Raw genomic sequence first — 23,595 nt, 5'->3', positions numbered from 1 at the left:
CGGATTAGGAGGGTCAAGCAACAGCGGGTTCCCCCCCCCAAAACCCCCAGACATCGACTATTCCCCCCCACCCCCTCACGCAACATCAACACTAAGGCTCTCATTCTCTAAATCGCTGAACAATGACTGAACTATTTCCTGAAAGACTTTGAAAGATTCTACAAAAATATATATATTATACAAGATATAAAACAAGACGAACCGTGTGAAGAAATACGAAGTAACAATTGATGTGTTGTTGTTTTGTTTTTTTTGTTCTCTCTTTAAATCAATCAATACATTCCTTTACATACTGTATTTAGTATCACTAACAGATCACACACACAAGGTTGCCTGAGGCCTTTAAAGTAATTTGCCCATGTCCTACACCATTTCACTAGTGTCTTACCTCTCACGGACAGAACAGCGACGCGTCAGAAAACTGCAGTATTGCTCCATTTTCTGTCAAACAGACAAGTGTAACAGTCTTAGAAGCCATCTCTGACTCGTGGTATGAAACTACCAACTTGATTTAACATTTTCTGTGATACACAATCAAAATGGGGGAAAAGAAAACAGAAAAAAAAAGATAAGATAAAACAGGTCAGACACTGAAGAAGAAGTTACCTGTTGCTGTAAATGACCTGAAAAGAAAACCGTATATTAAATTATTGTTTTGGTTTAGCTGATGGTTTGTGTGCGTGTGTGCATTTGTGTGTGTCATACCTTTTCAGGATATTCCATTTTATCATCATGTGTAATCTACAATATCACAATCGGTGCCGCTCTTTTCTCGTTTGCACTATTTTGCATTACTGGATTTATAAGTACAAATGAATTGCAATTATCTTCGAAAGTTTGCCAGATCGCGTTGTATTCAAGCAAAAAGGTCTACTCCAATTGACAAAGTGACAGCAGCATTGGGCAAAAATCCACTTGCTTTATGTTAGAAACTAGTTTTGTCCTTCCGTGTGGATCATAAATGATTCCTTAAACTTAAAAGAACCATTTTTTTGTATCGTGTAACTGAGACAGAACGACTCTAACTGACTCAGTACCAAAGTAATCATTAGCAGTCAATTGTACAACAAGTTCAACAAATGCCTTACAGCTTTTTTAATTTCATTTGTCATTTTTTTTATGGTTTGGCTATGGTCCTGAGAGGTAGACATGCATGTAATTCCTCTGTGTGGTCGAACAAACGTTTCACCAAATGTTAACCGAGGATAGAAATGGAAAGGGTCCATACATACGCTCCTGGAAATGTAAAGTGAATGTACTTTATACCACGTTTGCCAAAGACTTAGTTTGATATTTAATATTTTATTTGCTGTATCTGTCAATAAAACAGTATTATGTTTTAATAGTAGTCAAAACTGATTGTATGTGGTAATGTTGAACAAAAAGGAAAAGATCCATCTTAGGCCCACAGCAATGTACACAGAAAAGGTGAATTCTGTTCCTTAAAGGTATGTCATTTGCAACAAACTGCTGCTTTGTAGAATGATTTGTGTATAATGTGAAAACAATTCTTCTATGTATATAAGATCATCTACATTTCACCATTGCAGTATCGTACTAATTTACTGATTCCATTTGTAGATATGAGAATTGAAAAAAAAAAAAAAAAGATTGACATTACATTTGTGTCTTCAATGTGTTGTGCTTTGCAGAGACGCACAACAAAAAGTTTGAAACCCGACCTGTGTCGTTCGGTGGGTTTCAGATGCTATCACCACATGTGCGGCTGTTTGTATGTTTTGTTTCGGTTCACATTTACTTAACTTGTTCATACTGTTTAAGTCTCTATGCAAATCAAGTAAAATGGTATTCTGTATTCTGATTTATTACTGCGTTCAATTCTACCCTTCATTTTAAATGATCCCTGAATCCTGTGTTGAGGATAAGCCTGTAGAAATGAACAAATACATTTCACATGCCTGGTTTTGTGGATTGTTTTTGTACTTTGAACCTTCCTGTACAATTCAAGATTTTTTTTTGTTGCAAATATTAAGTTAAAGTTATTTTGCTACCAGACCAGATTATTCGAAATTCATAGCATGCAAATGAAAGAAGAAGAAAAAAAATCACAATAAATACAACTGTACATAAATGTACACACAGAACAACCACAAGTTCTATTTCACACAATACAAAAAAAATGTAATTTATCATTTCAGCTATTAAGTTAAACTACTGTCCCGCATAGAACGAAGAGATTCACTCACTTTTGGAAACATGTTCTTGACAGAATTCTTCATTTTAAAACAAGCCCACGGCAGCAGAGCAAGAAGGGGAGATTTTTCCCGTCATTAAAATAATGCAAAATTTGTTGCAAGCATAAAAATAATGTCTGATGAAAATATGTAACAAAAAGCGACATGGCCTTAGCCATCACTTTATTCCACCTCTGTCCAGTTCTTTTTTTTTTTGTGCATATGAGAAATAAATTTTTTGTATGTCAGCCTGTGACCGTAGTGGTGATTATTAACCCTTTCATGAAAGAGTCATTCAAGGATACTCCAAACCGTGAGACATCCAGTTTGTATAAATGCTAGTTATGAAAATATCGCATCTGTCGGTGTCCAGTAAATAAAGTGAGGCTAGAAGACAGAGCTAGAATAACCAAATATTTAACGGACAATATAAAATATTGTTGATTTTAATTGTGTATTAGATATAAATTGCAATATAAAAGTATACCTATTTTTTAATTAAAAAATATTGTAAAAAATGATACCTATTTTTAAAACAGTACTTGAAAATGTGCTGATATATGTAATATTGGTTTAAAAATATGTACTCAAAAAATTATTTTAATTAAAATCAACATATATACACATACATATTATATATACACACAGATCCATATATATATATATATATATATATATATATATATATATATATATATATATATATATAAATAAACACACACACACACACACATATATATTCCTTCATATTCTTAAATCAATATGCCCTTTCATGGCATTGCAAAGGGGACACAAGAGGACATTTAAGGCTGGAAGAGACAGTGAGATGCAAACATAAAAGAAGTTCAAGCGAGGAAGAATGAGAGCAAAGAGAGTATTAGCGAGAGCGAAAGTGTAAGCAAGTAAAAGGAACAGTGGAGGAACGGAAGCAGAGAGGAGTCGTCACAGTGAGGGTGTAAAACAGAGTGTGGACTATTTAATGATGCATTGGGTTCCCTCCGCAGCTGACTGCTGCCTGCAGCAGCTCTCCTCCAGCCCGAGCAGACAATCCTACCCTGCTGTAATTCAATTTTTCTGCCTATTGTTTATTTCATGGCTCCCCTGTGAAGCATCAAAAGCTGCTGTTCTGTCAGCCTCTTACTGTCGTATATGTTTGTCATTCAGCCCTTGTTAAAATAACGAAAAAGGCCTGCCTCTGTTCTTCCCCCAGCTGAGAATTCCCAGTGGTAAAATTATTCCATTTAGATGGAAACTTTTTTGTCACTCCCCTGTCTAAATTGGCATATCTGCTTCTTTTGCTGGAACCAATAAACTGTGAACCCGGATGCATCTGTCAATCAGGCTCATCTTTACTTTAGCATGCCAGATGACAACAGGGGAGATGGGGAAAAAAGCAGCAGAATGGAATCAGCTGATTGGCTCTCATCAGCAAGGCATTACAAAAAGCACCTGTCATCCTCTCGGCTCCTCAAACACTGCGAGGGGCCCGAGCTCAGTACTACTGGAGACAACTATACAAACAAATGCATGACGGTTCAGTCTCATTCTCAACTGAATTTTTCCAGGTTACGTCAACTCATTTTGGAGAGTGAACTTTACATTGCAGTTTATAGATCCTGAACGTTTAAATGTTTATAATTGACATCAATGCACTTTTGTGGGAACTTGTGAAATTATAAGATAAACCTTTAACACATTCTCACAGTATTATAAACTTTTAACTCGCAGTAAAATGTGCAACTATCAGCCCTAAATAAAAACCTAATTGTTAAGAAACAGTGACACTTTATTGTACAGTGTTACATATGTTACATGTAATAAATTATGCATAATTACAAGCAGCCAGCCCCTATTCCTAATCCTAACCCTATAGTAAGTACACGTAGTTACTTAATATCGCGCAGTGCTAAAATACATAATTATACTGTAATACTGTAATCTTAAAATAAAGTGTAACCCCAAATCAAACCCTAATCCGGTAACACTTTATTTTACAGTGTCCATGTTACATGTACTTACCATATTAATAACAGCAAATTATGCATAATTACATGCAACTAACCCTAATCCTACCCTAACCATATAGTAAGTACCAGTACTTAAATATATAATTACACTGTAAGAATGATACCTTAAAATAAAGTGTAATCCCGTATCCTATTCCTTACCCTATAGTAATACATAGTAATATTACTCAGTACTTAAATGTATAATTACAGTGTAACACCTTAAAATAAAGCGTAAACCAAATAAACTTTATGTATGCTACAGAAACGCACATCATGTAAGCGCTATTCCAATTATCTGACAACCCAGAACTGCAGTATGACTGTATTACACTGGTTTTACAAGAATAACCTGATCACTGACATAGAAACATACACGTTACCACGAAACAGGCCAGCGTGACATCGCCTGCATCTCATCAAGCATTAGTCACATTGGTAATCGCACGGAAAATGTGTCCATGTAGTTCTATGTAAATTTCCTACGAACAATAAAGATTTGTAGACACATTATTCATAAGAAATGGGAAAATGTCGGTTGTTTTCTGAGGCTTGAATGGGGAGAAAACGGCATCATCTGTCATGGGGTGTCACACTGGAGAGAGAAGGAGCACCAGAGGAGTTGCACTGGACAGCACTCACTGTTAAGTCCTGTCAGCCATCTATGTGCTCGTCATCATCACTGCTGTCATATTTGATGCTGGGGAGGGGAAAGGCCAACCTGGGGCTGTCAATCAAATCCACCTCATTAGGGACAACGCTAATTATGAAATTTTCTACGATATCTGGGAATGGAGAGTTTTTAGGAACTGTATATCATCAAGACAGTGTCGATGACAAGAGCTAATTTTGCATGCTACTTAAGAACAGGGGGTGTAATTTTAAATATCCATGAAATGAACACAGGCCCGCAATGAGTCTGAGCACGCAAAACTCTTCTACTTTGGGCTGCTAGTCATTTCTCCGGACTTCACCTTTTGGAAAAATGTGGATAAATCAGGCTGCAAATCTTTTGCTATTAAGAATAAATAATAATAAAAAAAAAATAATCATCCTTGCATACAAATGACACCAAAGATCTGATGTTTGGGACCTACTTTTGCTTAATTTTTTATTATATATATTTATTTTTTTACATGCCCTGTTCCTATCTGAAACATCTGTGAGTGTCTTCTGGATAGTTGTGCATCTTGTCATGAGAGCCTTGTACCATATCTGTATAATTGGGAATAAAAGCCTAATGCTTATATCTGTTCAGAGGGTCTTCCAGGGTTGTCTTTCAAACACTTTAAAATGAACAAATTCACATATTTCCTATTTACATGCAATGCAGAGATTCCCCAACTTTTTTTGTCAGCTGAACCTCTTTGCCCTAATATATTTACATGAAGTATAAGCCCTTAGATTTTAAGTTAATAAGTTAGGTTAATAATAACAATAAATCATAATAAAAAGGAAGTTCATGGATCTCGGATGTGGATCTCTGATGATCTTAACACATTTTTTTATTAATTTAATTACTTAATAGTTTTCCATTAAACTCACTCCCAACCTGCAGTTTCATCACAAATCCCACTCTGGGAAACCCTGAAGTAATGTAACATTTAATGCACTTAATGTCATTAATAACAAAGAATGGAATATATTTTCTTTCTCTTTGCATTTGTATATATCAATATGGTACAAGAGTATCCTATTCAAATCAATGTGATAAATGAGTTTGGTCAAAAGTAATCTAAAAAGTAATCAAAAATTAGTCAGAATACATTACCGAAAATTAGTAATTTAAATTACATTACTAACATTACATTTTTTACCATGTAATTTGGAATCAGTAACTGACTGCAATTTGTAATCTACCCAGCACTGTATTAGTGTATCTTAATATGCTTTATAGTTGCATTTAGCAGATTAGAGTTGGTCGATAATATAGTTTACATGGTAACACTTTAGTATGGGGAACACATTAACTTTTAACTACAACTTTTGCCTCAATAAACTCATATTTTATGCTTATTAATAGTTAGTAAGGTAGTTTTTGTAGCATTTAAGTTTAGGTATTGGGTAAGATTAAGGGATGTAGAATAAGGTCATGCAGAATAAGGCATTAATATGTGCTTTATAAAGTACTAATAAACAGCCAATATCCTAGTATATGCATGTGAATAAGCAACTTGTTAATAGCGAGAATTGAACCCTAAAATAAAGTGTTACATTTACATTTACAATACAAGCAATCAAGTAGTTGAGATTATGCACGAGTATACTGTATGCATGCGGATAAAGTTGGACATACTTATATATCCAGCTTCATAGATGGGCGATAATATGGTTAATTTGATCATTTTGCAACAAAAAAAATGAAGAAGTTGAGATTTGCTATAAATTGACTTGACATGAGTGTACTGTGTATGTTTGTGGAAAAAGTTACTAAAGAGAAGTGAAGAGCTATGTGATATTTTGCGACATTATAAACAATTACGCAGCCGAGATTTGCTGTATATTGCTTTACGTGAGTGTATACTGTATCAAAGACTTTAGATGTACAAAGACGGTGCACTCATACTTATGAATGGGGAGAAAGTGCAACGCACAATATGGCGGAATAAGTCCCGACTTCTAAATAAAAGAGCCAATCAGAGATTGGTAAAATCATCGTATCACTGTAGCTGCTGTCAGAAGCTCAAGTTGCTATAAGAATAGTAAGCATTACATAAGCGTAACATAAGCATTGGCAGATCTAGCCTGAAATATAAGTTTTTAAATGCTATTCGAGCATAAGAAACACGATTTATTGGACAGTTTATATAAGATTTGTTGCCGATTTCAAATATGTTATTTAAATGTGAGTAGTTTTTTAGATTTCAGGATTCAAGTAAATAGGCCTGAAGGCATTTCAAATATGGTCGCCGAGTGAACAGACTTTCTCTGACTGTATGTAGCAGGTATATACGAAGTACTAAATATATCCAACTTTTAATTAACCTCGCCTTTTAATATGTATTTAACACTGGATTTCTTTCCTGTGGCAATAATGGGAATGAAATAAAAAAAGTTTTCCCAGCATCATCTCTGTTGCGAGCACAGTGGCTTTGGCGCTCAGACGCTGTCTTGATGGCTGCGCTGTGATTATGAGGTCATTTTTGCCCAAGCTGTGTGAGCTCATCCAAGAGACGGTTACATAAGTTGGTGAGCGTCCTAATGAGCAAGCACTGATTGATTTAGCTTTGTAAAAAGCGCCGTGTGGGTGGCGCTAAGAGCTACCAGGTTCGGCCTTTGCACCAAACAACGGGGTGGTTTTATTAGTTGTATTATTAGCGCAGGAATCTTACAGGAGCCCATCTGATCGGAGACCCTCTGCCTCCAAATCTGGCCACTTCCATTAGCAGCCAAATCTCATTTTCTTTCAACGGCTAAATGATCGCTTCTAATGGCCATTGTGTGCCACATTATGTAATTAAGCACTACCGCAATCTGCTTCTCAGCGCGATTATGTCACCTAGCCTGTAAGGAAATGAGAAATCAGAGCGCCTAGAGCAGAGTTTTCCTTTGACCCGACCATCCAATCAAGTGGAGATCTTCTGAAAGCCGACAAAGACCCTACCTAAGGGGGTTTGTGTGTTTGCAACCCCAGGGCACCCTTAATGTTGGAGACAGAGGCTAAAACAACACACAATCCCCCCTTTACAGTCCACAAGACTCCACGCCGAGGCTCATCTCGCCCGTTAAGTGTCTGAGTAGAGAAAGAGAGCAAGACAGAGACAGAGAAAGACAGAAAAAGGAGAGAAAGTGAAGAAGCACCAACCCCCATCGTCCCTCCTAACCCCAACCTCCCCCTGGCTCAGTGTTCCTCTCTATACCACCACCCCCTCCCCAACACCCAGTCACTGTCAGGCCAAACACATGATGAATTGCCCTGTCAACAGAATTCATTCAGGGACCAATTAATTCAGCAGAAATGAACTAGAGCCATCAGTCGCTGAAAAACTCAGTGCAAAGAGAGCAAAGTAGCTTACTTTGGAGAAGAGAGAGAGAGCCGGAGGAGGAAGCCACGGAGAGAAGGGAGAAAAAGAGCAAGCGAGAAAGAAAGAGAGAGTGCATGGTGGAAGTTAGTCTGACAGAAATTGGTCATTTAATGCTTTAGCGCACTGGAGACAGCCCCTGTCATAGAGAAAGGCATGGCAGGGCTCCCCTGGTGCTTTATTTATTAATTATCCAAAGCAGCGAGGGGCATTTAACTGTCTCACTCCAGGCCTGTCAACCCCATTTCTTGTCATTTCCTCTCCATAAACAGATCCTTTAACACTGCACTCAGGTTAATAGAATAGAATCCCACCCCATCGTTTTGAATACTATAAATACTCTTTTATAGGAAAATAGCCTCTGATTCGTTATATATATGGCCACTTCCATATGGACTGAAAAAGTCCTTATGGAGGATACATGCTGATCTGGTAAAACAGCAGGAAATATACACATACGGGGTAACACTTTAGCTTAGGGTCCAATTCTCACTATTAACTAGTTGCTTATTAGCATGCATATAACTTGGATATTGGCTGTTTATTAGTACTTATAAAGCACGTGTTAATGCCTTATTCTGCATGACCATATTCTATATCCCTAATCAATAAACTTAACAATTACCTCACTAACTATTAATAAACAGTAATTAGGAGTTTATTTAGGGAAAAGTTATAGTCAATAGGTAGTTAATAGTGAGAATTGGACCCTAATCTAAAGTGTGACCCATAGCGGTATGCCTAATTCTCAACTATATACAGTATGTGAAAAGCAGTAAGTCAAATGAGAAGTATGTCTGAAAAAACAGTATTCATGAAACAAATGGCGAAAAATACACTATATTACCTACTGCACTGCTTCCACTGAGAAACTTCAGTATTCCATGAGGCCATGGAAGTGGAAGGGCTGTTGGATTCAAAAAGTTGAAAAACAAGGCAGAAAACTGAGCGGCTCTTTACAATATACACAGTGTAGTTAAATTCTTTGTTAAATCTGTTTAACAACACATAGTAAACCGGTTGTGATAAAGAGATATTTGTGTGCATTCTAGATGTATTTATTATAAACTAGTTCAAATCTGATGCTCCAAAGTGATCCCAATTGTACCCTATAAATATTAATCTTTTTGGTCAAGAATATTTAACACAAGCAAAGTGTCCCTTAAATGTCGAGTCAATTTTAAATGGATAGTTCACCCAAAAATGAAAAATTGCAAACCCATAAGACTTTCGTTCATCTTCAGAACACAAATGAAGATCTTTTTGATGAAACCCTCCGTTGACAGTCTATGCAACTACCACTTTGACGCTTCAGAAAGTTCATAAAGAGAGTGTAAAACTAATCCATATGAATTGAGCAGTTTAGTCCAAATTTTCTGAAGAGACTCGATCGCTTTATGATGAGCAGACTTAATTTAGGCTTTTATTCACATTTAATCTTTGAGCAACAGACAGAAGCTCAATCAAACCTACTTGAGTGAAAACAAACCCCATTGATTCTTGCGAAAGCTCAAAAGTGCTGCGTAACACACAAGAATGAACCTCATTAGTTCTTGAGGAAGCTCAAATATGCTGCAACTCAAGAGAATGAACCTCATTGGTTCTTGAGGAAGCTCAAATATGTTGCAACTCAAGAGAATGAACCTCATTGGTTCTTGAGGAAGCTCAAACGTGCTGCGTAACACAGAATGAACGTCATTGGTTCTTGGGGAAGCTCAAACGTGCTGCGTAACACTTGAGAATGAACCACATTGGTTCTTGAGGAAGCTCAAATATGCTGCGTAACACACGAGAATGAACCTCATTGGTTCTTGAGGAAGCTCAAACGTGCTGCGTAACACACGAGAATGAACCTCATTGGTTCTTGTGGAAGCTAAAATATGCTGCATAACACATGAGAATGAACCTCATTGGTTCTTGAGGAAGCTCAAACGTGCTGCGTAACACACGAGAAAGAACCTCATTGATTCTTGAGGAAGCTCAAACGTGCTGCATAACACATGAGAATGAACGTCATTGGTTCTTGAGGAAGCTCAAATATGCTGTGTAACACATGAGAATGAACGTCACTGATTCTTGCAGAAGCTCAAACGTGCTGTATATCACACGAGAATGAACCTCATTGGTTCTTGAGGAAGCTCAAACGTGCTGCATAACACATGAGAATGAACGTCATTGGTTCTTGAGGAAGCTCAAACGTGCTGCATAACACACGAGAATGAACCTCATTGGTTCTTGTGGAAGCTAAAATATGCTGCATAACTAGAGCTGTAACTAGCGATAATTTTTTCTGTCGACTAATCTAACGATTATTTTTTCGATTAGTCGACTAATCTAACGATTATTTTTCAGATTAATCTGATGATTCTTTTTTACTGATTATTGTATTTCAAAGAGGGTAGTGAATTTGTATATTATTTTAACATGAAATCAATGAATGATGACAATATGAATTGTATTTCAGGAAGGGTAGTGTACTTAAGCCATTTTATAATGAAATATATGAACACAAGAAGCTTTTTAAACATCATGTATAATGATACTATTCATCATAAAATGTATAGAGTAGGCCTAATTAGGAAAAGTTGTTTACTATAGTAGTTGAGGATGATTTACTTAGTGATTTGTGTCAATAGTAAACGAAAATGCACTTCACATAGAGAAGCTTTCAGCATAGTGTTAATGTATAACTAGTCGTCTATTTTGAAGATATACATGTGTATAAACAACGACTAAAGCTGCCAGAAGTTTTTGCCCAAACTTCAAAGGCACATTTATATTATTAAAACTAGAGGCATATCTTAACTTTAATGTTACTTTAATCATGTAAACTACCTATATACAGCAAGTTATTATGCATATGTGTTTGGGACAGAGCGGAACCAGGTCGCATTTGCAGCAGATATATGCTGCCCATAATAAATAAAAGCACAAGACGTACTGGGGTTGGAGAAGAACACCGGAAAATGTGAGCGAATGGACAATATTCGTCTGTATTTGCAATACACACGCCACGGTTCAGCTGCGCGAGATGAACACTGGCAGTGTGAAAGCCCAACGGGCGCGTGCGGCTCCCACTCTCCACGCGCACAGCTTCTGCTCTGCCACCGCGTGCAGTGTGAAAGCACAACGGGCGCGAGTGGCACCCACTCTCCACGTGCACAGCTTCTGCTCTGCCACCGTGTGCAGTGTGAAACCAGTGTTACAGGGCGAACAAAGCAGTTTTAATCGGCTTCTGTTTAAAGTACTCCCACACTTTTGAATGTCGCGGTCTGGCTTTATATGATAAATTATCATTTTCACTATGCCCGGGAGCAGAAGCCGCCATTATTCTAGATCTTCTGTTCTATTCTAGAACGTAAATAATGTGACGCCGACGTGTCGACGCATTTCACGCATGTCGACGTATTTTCGCGTTGTTGCAGCCCTATGCATAACCCATGAGAATGAACCTCATTGGTTCTTGAGGAAGCTCAAATGTGCTGCGTAACACATGAGAACGAACCTCATTGGTTCTTGAGGAAGCTCAAGCGTGCTGCATAACACACAAGAATGAACCTCATTGGTTCTCGCATATCAAGCGAACATGCTTGAGCTTCTGTTTACCGAATGTTTATGTGAATAAAAGCCTAAATTAAGTTGGACTAAACCGCTCAATTCATATGGATTCATTTTACAATCTCTTGATGGACTTTTTGAAGCGTCAAAGTGGTAGTTGCGTAGCTGCCAACAGAGGGACAGAAATCTCTCAGATCATCAAAAGATCTTCATTTGTGTTCCAATGATGAATGACGAAGGTGGTTACAGAATTTTCATTTTTGGGCGAACTATTCCTTTAATGCTGGTCCAATAACAAATATATATATTTTTTTAAATATTTGAATGTTTAAAGAATACAATTTATGAATACATTACAAAAAAACTCAGTGAAACCATCTTTAATTACATATTGTTATATGAACATCACAATAACAATTCAAAGCTCACTTCCAATTTGACATAGAGCTATGGAGTGAACGATTCACTTACTGAGTGATTCTGATTCAAACAACTGAAGCGGTTTTGCAAATCTTTTTAAAAAGAACATGATCATAAGAGTAAATTATTTGCAAATCAAACATCACACACCTGTGTTCATGTTTGCATGTGTGGCGCCCACTCAAACTACATGACATCTGATATAAACACTTATACAAGCGCAACAAGTTTTACTGACTGACACTAATGCTGACTAGATTTTAAATTATTTCACTCATTTTTATTTTTTGTCGCATTGGCGATCATTATAAGCCCTGGAATGTATTCATTCTATTCTCCAGCATGCCTAAAGAATGCACTTCAAGAACAGTAAAGAAAGTACAGCTCATTTTGGTAGAAAATTGAAACAGCTAAATTGCAAATGGACTGTCAAATCACACATATAAAATGCTAAATCCATAAAATCCAAAGCAGATCACCGTTTGACAATTCACCTCAAATTTCTCCTCACGTTTTCTTTTTTTCCAAAATTCGATTAGAAATAATTAGTACCTATGGTATCTTGCCTATCAGAAAACATCATTACAGCGCCAGATTAGTCCAGGATGGGCTCTGAAGCAGCCCAAACTAATTAAGGTTGTTGTGTGATTTTTGGCCTGGTGATCAAGAGACTGTTGCCTCATCCCATTGGTAATTATGATGTCCATATGGTCAATGCAAAGCTATCTAAGCATGGGAAATACTATCAGTGTGACGTGGTTGCCGGCAAGCCAAAAGTTTGTTCTTCCCCATTGTGGAAAGTCTGATCAGAGGCTGAATTATTGATGGGGCCCTTTCTCTAGCCGAAGGCGCTGGGACTCAGGCATCTGCGGAACACCCCATCTCAACCACCAGGAAGTGAAATTTGACGCTTTTTCCATCGGCAGAATGAAAGCCCAAGTACCTTGGATGGTCTTCCATAGCCGTCTCTTAGATGAAAAGATTGAGGACTGATCTGCCAAACAGTGGAGTCTATTTATTGCAGGTGTCCAATATGGAAGCACCCCATGAGACTGTCTTATGGTTTATATACGCCATATGCAGAAGACGTTATTATAGTCGACTGCATAGAGATTATCAGGAAAACAACAGCACGGGATCAAGTCATTTATGAGTTTAATGCAGTAATTTGAGCAATTGCTTTTCCAGCAGAGTTCTCATCACAGTGAGTCTGATCTTGAGATCTGTCTGAACTCGAACTTTACTGGAACTTAACCAAAATTCCTTATCGCAGATCAAATGATGAGTGATCACCCACGGCCTCTCCAATCTTAGTCTCAAGTCAGCACATTAGGTCCAGTTGAATTCTGGCTGCTCTATAGAAAAAAACGCTATTTATCACACCTTCAGTAAACCTGATAGACAACAGAGGCATGCAAGCTGAGTGAACCTGACAAATGAAATAGAGAAACTAACCGAGAAGAAAGAAGGTGCTTAGGTAAACTGTCTTTGCTGAAGCGCACTCCTGACTGCGGCTCACTTGCCGTGTTTAAAGTTGACTTGTTTTCTTAGGTAAGGTAAAGAGCCGGCGGATGAGTGTGTCAGTAACTAAATGCGAAGCACTGAGGCCTTGAGCGTGGGGATTGCTAACGGAGGGCGCATATCAGATTGACTCTAAGTGACTGGTAAATGGACGAACAAATAAACTGGCATGGGAAATTTGGAAGACACCAACGATAAAGGCCCAGAAGTATAAACAATATGGTTTGTACCGTATGGATGTCGGCTGGATTGCAGAATTCAATCTGCAAGTCATTCTTTTCTATAAAATGTATTGTTTTTTACTGAAAGAAACATTTCGCACAATGCTTAGAAAACAAGAAAACAAGAAAACAAGACACGTGGCTTAGCATGAATTATTAACCCTTTGATGCATGCTGGCTATACCTATAATTCTTCTAATTTATATTGCAGTGGGCAGAAAACTCTTAAAATATATCCTCAAAATGTATTTATTGATTATGATCCATAATACTATCTAAAATAAACACTATTGTGCAATGTAATATTGCATTGTACATATTGTTTCAAATAAAGAAACATTCATTCATCGCATGCATCAGAGGGTTGCGGTCGAAAAGTAACCATAGCCGCTAGAATTCATACTATTTTAAGTGGTGTTACAAGGGGCTACATTTCTTTAAATTCATTAGACAAAGCTGAGCAGCTCATTTCTCAGCCTAATGTAAATGATAAAAAAAACTGAACCGAGAGGAAGATAAGGAGATGTGCAGCAGAATATAATTAATTAAATGAGACTAATTAGGAACATGAGAGCAGGTGCCAGGCTATGGGCTGACAGCACAGACAGCAAGACAACATGAGAGACAGAGAGAGAGAGAGAGAGAGAGAGAGAGAGGATGAGAGAGAGAGGGGGAAAAATACTCCGGTTAAGGGGTGTAACATGACAGGGAGAGGGACAAAACAACTTTCTGCATTTTGTCATGTGAAACCCCACAGGAATAGGTATGACAGAAACCATAGACCCCAGCACCATAGGGGTCTTTCCTTTGTTTGAGACAGATTATTTTTTTGGAAATTGGAAGTTTGCATAAGCGCAAGATTTTCCCCCCTAATTATTCCAGCATATGCTCAGCACTGGTGGCGGCATAAATTTCTCTTGCTCTCTCTGCCTCTCTCTCTTCTGCTGTAGCAGAGAATGGGTGAAGCATGTTTCCCCTCTGGAGAACTTAAGTGAGATTTCATATTTAAAAATCAAGATGACAAGACTTCTTTACATGCCCACCTGTACTCACTGACACACAGCGTGCTTCCAGCACACCTGAATATGGATATTAACCTTATATAAGATTAAAATATTCTATTCTATTCTATTCTATTCTATTCTATTCTATTCTATTCTATTCTATTCTATTCTATTCTATTCTATGTTAATTGGATAATATTTAAGATATCTTATATTACAATTACCAAATAAACAATATGCACTGTTGCATATATATAAATATATAGCATAAGTTACAACTTGTTTTCAGTGACCATCGTATTTATTTGGAATACTATTTTTTTTTTATACATGTAATTTCTAAAAATGTGTGTGTGTGTGTGTGTGTGTGTGTGTGTGTGTGTGTGTGTGTGTGTGTGTGTGTGTGTGTGTGTGTGTGTGTGTGTGTGTGCATTTATTAATTTATTCATTATATTTTTGCCAGTGGAATATGAAATCCATTTGCAGATATAGTCTATGAAAATCAATCTTATTATCTTATGATTTGGACTCCATGATGTTTTGATTTTTACTGCAAAACAAGGCAAAAAAGCTAATTAAGTAAAGTATTTTTGTTAACATTTTACTTAAAGCCTTTATGTATAATGCATTATAAAAGGTATTCATATTGTACAAATATAATGCATTATATCTATTCATAAATAATTGTAATATTCACATCTTATTATATCTGAAATTGGTTGTTTGTTGTGTTTTAATGCATTATACTTTCTAAAGGTGTATCATAATGTATTATAACTGTGGTTCACACAATGAATTTTCAAGTGCATTACAAGGCATAATTAATGAATTACACATAAAGGCTTTATAGTGTTACCATATTTTTTTGCAGTGTGTATTTTATGTGCAGTAAAATGTGTGATTTGTAGCTGTTTACTGAACCATAATACAGTTTGGTAAAGACTAGTGCATTTATACTCTCTATTCTATTTTATCTAGATCTGTAATTATGGCCTTTATTTCTTTTGACATAAAGACTAACAGCACTGCGCAATGTGATATAGGTTAAAACAACAAGAGAAGACGTGATAGCAGAAGATGTATCCCTGAATTCTAGCTGAGAACAACTCTAGAGAATGCAGGTTAAAAAGTCATTTCTCCTGCAAACCAAATGAGTTCATTAAACAGACTCATCCGTTCATGTTACCCGTTTACAACAGATGAGGTTCAGCACCTCCGACCACCCTCTCCAAATAAATGTCATATTCCTCATTTTGCTGCAAAGAAGATCAGCGAACTGCAGTTTTCATCCAGACACAATATATTCTGGTGTCAGGCTTTGAAATGTGTTAGATATGGCATCATGGCAGAAACGGCAGAGAATATAACAGGGCCAAAGCCACCCAATTAACCCTGTGCTGCACTTCTCATAGCGGAGAACGTCTTCTCTGTGAGAGTGGGGATAGAGACGGGGCATCAGCTGATTTTAGCACAATTTACTCCCCTAACAGGTTACAAATGTGGCATGTGATGAATATAATGAGGCTTGATGTCACTTAGCCTGTGGTCATGTGTGGAATAGCAAAACACTTGCTGAAACAGAGAGAGAAGATCAAGAGACGTTTCACAAAGGTCTTCAGGAAAGGAGATTCTTCTCCTCCTCTCTCTCTGGTTTGTCCCTAAATCTGTAAAATGCAGCCTGATAATCTGCCAAATCGCATCCCATTTCAACATTCAACATTCAATGTTGTTATGTTGACATCTCCAAAAATGAGTGTGATGAAATTGTATTGTGGACTGCAGTGGATTCATTTTTACTATTAAAAAAATTCCTAAATTACTAAAAAAAAATTAAGTTAATGTTGTTATTGAAAAGTACAAAAGTTAATGTTGTGTTTGGGGGAAAAAAAAGGCATACTCAAAACTTTGAAAACTGTCAAAGAGAAGCACACTGCCCAACACCAGAGCACATTTAAAAACGTCAGTCAGTCATGAGCAGAAGACCAGAGACCAATACGTTTTTTTAGCTCTTGAAATAGCACAAGAGACCATTTGAAGAACTCGATGCTGGCATTCAGGATGCTGCCAAGAGGACAGCTCAATATTTCGTTTGTGCTCAGCTGTCAATGGGCCAAAAGTAAAGGCTGAGAGAGAAAGGCCGAGTGTTTTTTTTTTTTTTTTTTTTTAATTATCTCCGACCCAAGCCCACTGTGCATCATCATTAGAGAAACTAAATAGCACTGGTCACTTACTCAGGTAGTGGTAAACGGCACAATTAATGGGCTGAGAGGGGAAAACTGTATTCAATTTGAAAGCCTTCTCTCCTAATCCATCTCCACTGATCATGGCCTGTGCTGAGCTACACGCTTTTACATTCAATTACAATAATCAGGTTAATTCTGAGTAAAAAGTCAACGTTTTAATCAAGGGCTGACAATCTATGGTTATCTAGTGCTGAGACAAAGAAGGTGATGGTAAATGAAGAGACTGTGTAATGAGTTCTGTTTAAATGTGAGTTAAAACCCACAACAACCACAAGCTATATATATATATATATATATATATATATATATATATATATAGATATATATATATATATATATATATATATATATATATATATACTAGGGGTGGCACGGTACATGAAAAAAACCCGAACCGTTCGGTTCGCTTGTCTCGGTTCGGACGCATGCGCAATGTATCCTCGTGCCCGTATGTTACCTCAGACAGTGGGTGTCCTTTTCGCGCGAAATAAGAGGTAGGTGTGTGTGTGTGTGTGTGTGTGTGGACATACAGTAAAATAAAGTAAAAGTGGAGTGCTGCTGGTCACGTCACGTGTAGAAATGCAAGTGAGAGATAAGGAAGGCTGCCCGGAGTTGGAGGATGCGCCAGCGACGTATAGCAGGCAGGGCAGATGCAGTGTGTATGGAGAGCGGGAGCCGCGCGCCCATTGTGCATACACACACTGGCAGTGTTTGTCTCGCGCAGCTGAACCGCGGCTCGTGTATTGCAAATACAGACAAATATTGTCCATTGTGTCACATTTTCCGGTGTTCTCCTCCGACCCCTGTCTGTCTCATGCTTTGATTTATGATGGGCAGCATATATCTGCAACAAATGCGACCGTATTCCCCTCTGTCTCATACATACATGCATATAACATGTTGTATATAAGTAGTTCACATGATAAATGTAACATTTAAAAGTTAAGATATGCTTCTAGTTTTAATAATTTGAACATGCCTTTGAAGTTTGGGCAAAAACTGTTCTGTTTTCGTGTATTTTTTTTTTTTCACAGCGCTGGATGTCATATGGTGATTGGGAAACACACGGAACACTTCATGATGAAATTTGTTAATCAGGTCAGCTGAATTAAAGCCACAGTGCATTGTTCTGATCAAAATTGACATGATTAACATGAAAAATGTTACGCCAATGTGTCGGACTCGGTAGACAGCCAGTTAGGAAACAACTTCTACATGATATAACAATTGTGGATGATTAAGCTATATATCATATGCTGAAGTAAATTTCTGGAGTGTTAACGATTAAAAAAAACAACAACAAGAACCGTACAGAACCGAAAACCGTGACCCTAAAACCATGATACGAACCGAACCGCGGGTTTTGTGAACCGTGCCACCCCTAATATATATATACATACCGAGAGAGAGAGAGTATATAAGAGACAAAATAGTATTTAGAAGATACAAAATTGTTCTTGTTTTATTTAGCACTGCACAGAAGAAACTACTAAATCAATATTTACACACAAGACAAAAAAAAAACTACAAGTCTACAATCAGTTATTGACATACAAAGAGGGAATGGACAAATACATAACCTTTCGAACTGTATAACTTGTGTATTTTGAATTACTAATATCTGTTTCATTAGGGCTTAAATAAAAAAAAAAGCAACAAAGCAAATCAATGGTCACCATTTTTTTAATAAACACCTTGCAGATTCTGCAAGGGGTATATAATACACCCCCCCCCACACACACACTCACTCTCTCATTCACTCTCTCTCTCACTCACTCACTCACTCACTCACTCACACTCACACTCACTCTCACTCTCACTCACACTCACACTCACACTCACACTCACACTCACACTCACTCTAACACTCACTCTAACACTCACTCTAACACTCACTCTAACACTCACTCTAACACTCACTCTAACACTCACTCTAACACTCACTCACCGTAAATACATTTACAAAAGATTTATATTTCAAATAAATGCTGTTCTTTTGAAATTTCTATTCAAAGAAAAAAAAAGTATCAAGGTAAATGTATCTTATGTATCAAAAATAAGAAGCAGCACAACTGTTTTCAACATTGAAAATAATACAAATATTTCTTGAGCGGCAAATCAGTATATTAGAATGATTTCTGAGGATCATGAGACACTGAAGACTGGAGTAAAGATGCTGAAAATTCAGATTTGCATCACAGGAATAAATTACATTTTGAAAAAAATTTATTTAAAAACAGTTATTAAATTCTAATAATATTGTACCATATTACAGTTTTTACTATTTCTGATCAAATAAATGCAGTGTTGGTGAGCAAGGACTTTCAAAAACATTACAAAATCTTACCAACCCCAAACATTTGAACTGATAAATAAAGAATTAAAAAATGTGGCAAGTGCAGCATTTTGTAATGCTGTAGTTTTATAAGTTAGCCAAGTGCAACTGGAGCTCAAAAAGACAACTAGATCACTGCCTGAAAACCCTCTACCTCTTCCCATAAATAAATAAATGAAAATCCAGTACATGCAAGTGTAACAAAAGTTCACAACATCACGAGAGTGTTATTGCAAAGAATTCTAATTAAAACAAAACAGTAACCCCTAAAGTCCAACTTTAATTGAAATGCCAACCCTTACACTTGAATCAAAACTTTGAAAGGACTCATATTTGTTTTAACATGCGTACTGTCTTTTACTGGCCTGTGCATTTTTGTTTTCAACAGTAAGTGACCCTGAAACCTGGTCCTGAATAACAAGAAAATCCACAGAGGTCTGTTTAATCAGACCGGACAGAGGTTAGAACAGCTCAATATAAGAGATAACCACTCTTTGATTCAAACAGCCATGCAGAACCTAAAGGTAGCAGTGTCAGAAAATGTACTGTCAGGAATTTCGTATTTAAATTTGACCTTATTAGCACCACAGGGATAAATGAAGAAGTAAGGGACTGCACGATAAAACCGACCGGACATCTTATCGCTACTAAACAACTACTCTAAAGACATGAAGTTGAATTCAGTGTTTTCCTACACTCTAAACCCTAACGCTCAAAAATTATTAATTGGTTTGAGTAGAGTCAACTCAAATTAAACAAATTAGTTCAATCAAATGAACTTTTACTTTTGAGTTCACTCACACATTTTAAGTAATCTGAATTGTTTTGTTGTTTTGAGTTTTATGAACTTGTTTCTTTTAATACAGTTAAACTTAAATTTAACTGAAACTGGGCTGGGATTTCTATTTCTCATCATGCTTAGCAACAACATTCAAAAGGAAGAGTAAATGCTAAAATTAAGTTAGGGATACTCGGATCGGGCGTCGGCTCCGATACGGCCATTTTTGCCGGATCGTAGCGGTCAGCATTCAAACTGAATGTCGCCTTCGGTTACGACAGTCAACACGATGAAACTCTCCAAGATGATTCAATGTTCCCATTATTATACTTGTTCTGTAGATAAAAGGTATATGGTTTTGCATAAAAGGACTTTATCTTGCTGAAGTTTATTGCGGTTTCTAATTCAAGTTACTTTCTCCCAGGTGTCTGTTAGATCACACACACACAACACTGGAGTAGAGAGTGCTATAATTTTTCTTCACGTGCACAGAAACTGAAATGTAAAACTGTTAAAAGAAAAGGCTCAATAAACTATTGCATAGATACAGTATGTTACACAATAATATCTCTCCCTTTGTGCTTTGAACTTTTCAATGCGGACGGAGCCTGCGCTGTGACTCCTTGTTGGTTCAAGCGCACGGGATGCACTCTGTATTGGAGCCTTTCCTATTATAATACTTTTGCGCAATGAAAGATTGTTAATAGCCTTGCTTGTTCTGTCCTATCTATCATATGTTGCTACCTCTTAAAAAGCTGTGCTATACATTTAAAATAAATGTCTTTTAATTGTATAGTATATATTTATCTATAAATATATTTACTTGCATTCATGAATACATGACAAAGTCATGAGTCATGGATGAAGGAGTTTAGCCTGGTCCGACCAGACTCTCTTACATTTCATTTGTACAGAGAGTCTGGCCACAGTCCATTGACAAGCGTTTACTTCCTTGAAGGCGGGTACTCTGTTGAAGTTTAAAACTATTGGATCTGCCCAGAGCCACTCTGGATCTGCCATAACCAATCTCTAACGTTTGGTCATGACGTATGTCATGCGCCGTTCGCCTCTGTTTCTCGCGTGGAAGTCCGTAAAAATAAATGTGCACGCCACCTCAGTGATAAAACCTAAAAATCGTGCATTCGGATGGTGATTTATTCATGGTGGAGGGGCGAGTTTTGTGATCGGGAATGCGCTGCTCACGTGGTCAATAACATGATTGTATGCTGTAAATAAAATGTCACATGCTTGGTATGATAAGAATAAATGCTGTATATATGAATATAGAATAAATGTAAATAACGGCCCATTTCAAATGTGTATGTGCTTTTCTTCATTTTATTTTTTGAGCGGTGATGAAATGTATTGCTCTTGTACTTGCCAGCATTTCAAGAAATACAAGTCTAGATCAGATCTAGATTAAAATGCATTCAAATTACAGCGAAGCGCAACCACACGGTGCTCTGCAGTGGTCAAAAAGGATATAAACAGTGAATTTTGAAGTGATATATTCTCGAAAACTGAGAGATGTGGATTCGGACAGCAATTAAATGACCACACGACCTTGGTGTTTGTCTAAAAATAGTTGGTAATTCGGCCAGGGATTTTTACGCGGTTGGTGGGAGACGGATGGTAATCAAATCACTGACTAGCCCCTGTAAATGACGACAATACCTTACGACCCCACGAGAAACAATTACCGTCCGAATGGGCATTAGCCAACTCCTTCACCACTAACAGAGCGAGCTGGAAAATAAAACTTCATCAACACAACATCATGGCCACCAACAACTCTCAGCAAAGATTGTTCTTGCTCCGGCTTTAATTTCTAGATATTCGGTAGCAGTGCCACAATGGAATGAATGGCTTCGCTCGCATCTTTCTCCGCCGCTATTACTGAACTACAACTCAAACTAGCACACAAAATCAACGCCATCGTTCTCAGCCACTCCCTCTGTTCGCTGATTGGACCGGTTAAATTTTGATCAAAGAAAACCAGAGAATATACCAAAATCCCAGACGGAGTACTGAAGGAAAATTAAAATTGAGCAGAAGTACGTAGGAGGGTAGAGACAGGCTAGAAGGAGTTAGCCTGACTTTGAATGTCTACTAGTAAAGATATTAATGCACTGGTGCACAATTATTTAATAAATAATTCACTACATTTGTGTCTGTATGTAATTTTATTTTACAAAGTTAAGAAAGTAATGTTTAAGTCAAGCATGCATGACGCCTTTCACCAAAGAATGATCCCAGTTTCTTCCACACAGTGACGCATACTGTTTATTAGGTAAATCGGTGACCGGTATCGTTCGATACTGAATCCCAGGTAGGCCTATCAGAATCGTATTGGAGGCAAAAAATGGTGATCGGAGCATCCCTAGTTACCATCATGGTGACAAGTAAAGCATGATCTTTGTTTGAGAACAGATATACAGTATGTTAAATGTTCTATATTGCTGCACTCATTCAGCAAGTGCTACGCTATTCTAATGCTATCAAAGCATTGTTACCACTTAGCAAGGTGGCATTTATTGAATTAGCTAGTTAAAGCTAGCCAAGTTTCCACTACTAAAAATATTTAAGTTGATCATTTTAATTTGAATGTATGAATTAGCTTACACAAATATTTAAAGTTAAGAGCAATTAAAATGTTTGAGTCTGCAAGTCTGTAAAAATCTGCAAGTTCTGCTTACTTAAACTTTACATTTCTTAACTAAAACATTTTTATGTAACCGATTGCCTCAATTTTTTTGAGTTTTGCCAACTTATTCAGGTTTACAGTGTATAAGTTGACTTCAACCATATTAAATAAAAATGCAGAGGTGGACAGTAACGAAGTACATTTACTTGAGTACTGTACTTAAGTACACTTTTTGAGTATCTGTACTTTACTAAAGTATTATTTTTTAGGGAAACTTTTACTTTAACTTCACTACATTTGAAAGACAAATATCGTACTTTTTACTCCACTACATTTCTATCAAGGTCCTCGAAGTCAAAAGTCGTTTCTGTAGCAGCTTTGCAAGTCAGTGGATGATTTTTTTCTTCTTTAAAAGTTTTTTTTTTTTGCAAATTGTAAATGTTTGGGAGAAAGAGAAGCATAGACTTATGGATGAATCTGAAAAAGCCTGATGAAAGAGCTCAGTCTGGTTTTTGTGTCTCTGGGATGCCAGAGCACGAGGACTGAATAGAGCTTTCTTTTGTGTGTTTTTCGCACTTAAACAGACCAATACATACAAAATGTCAAAATTTTCATTTTGGAAAGTATTCACGGTAACAAAGTTGATTA

The sequence above is a fragment of the Gobio gobio genome, assembly GCF_949357685.1.
Source record: "Gobio gobio genome assembly, chromosome: 18".
Lineage (NCBI taxonomy): Eukaryota > Metazoa > Chordata > Actinopteri > Cypriniformes > Gobionidae > Gobio > Gobio gobio.
Note: the sequence above shows the minus strand (reverse complement) of the source record.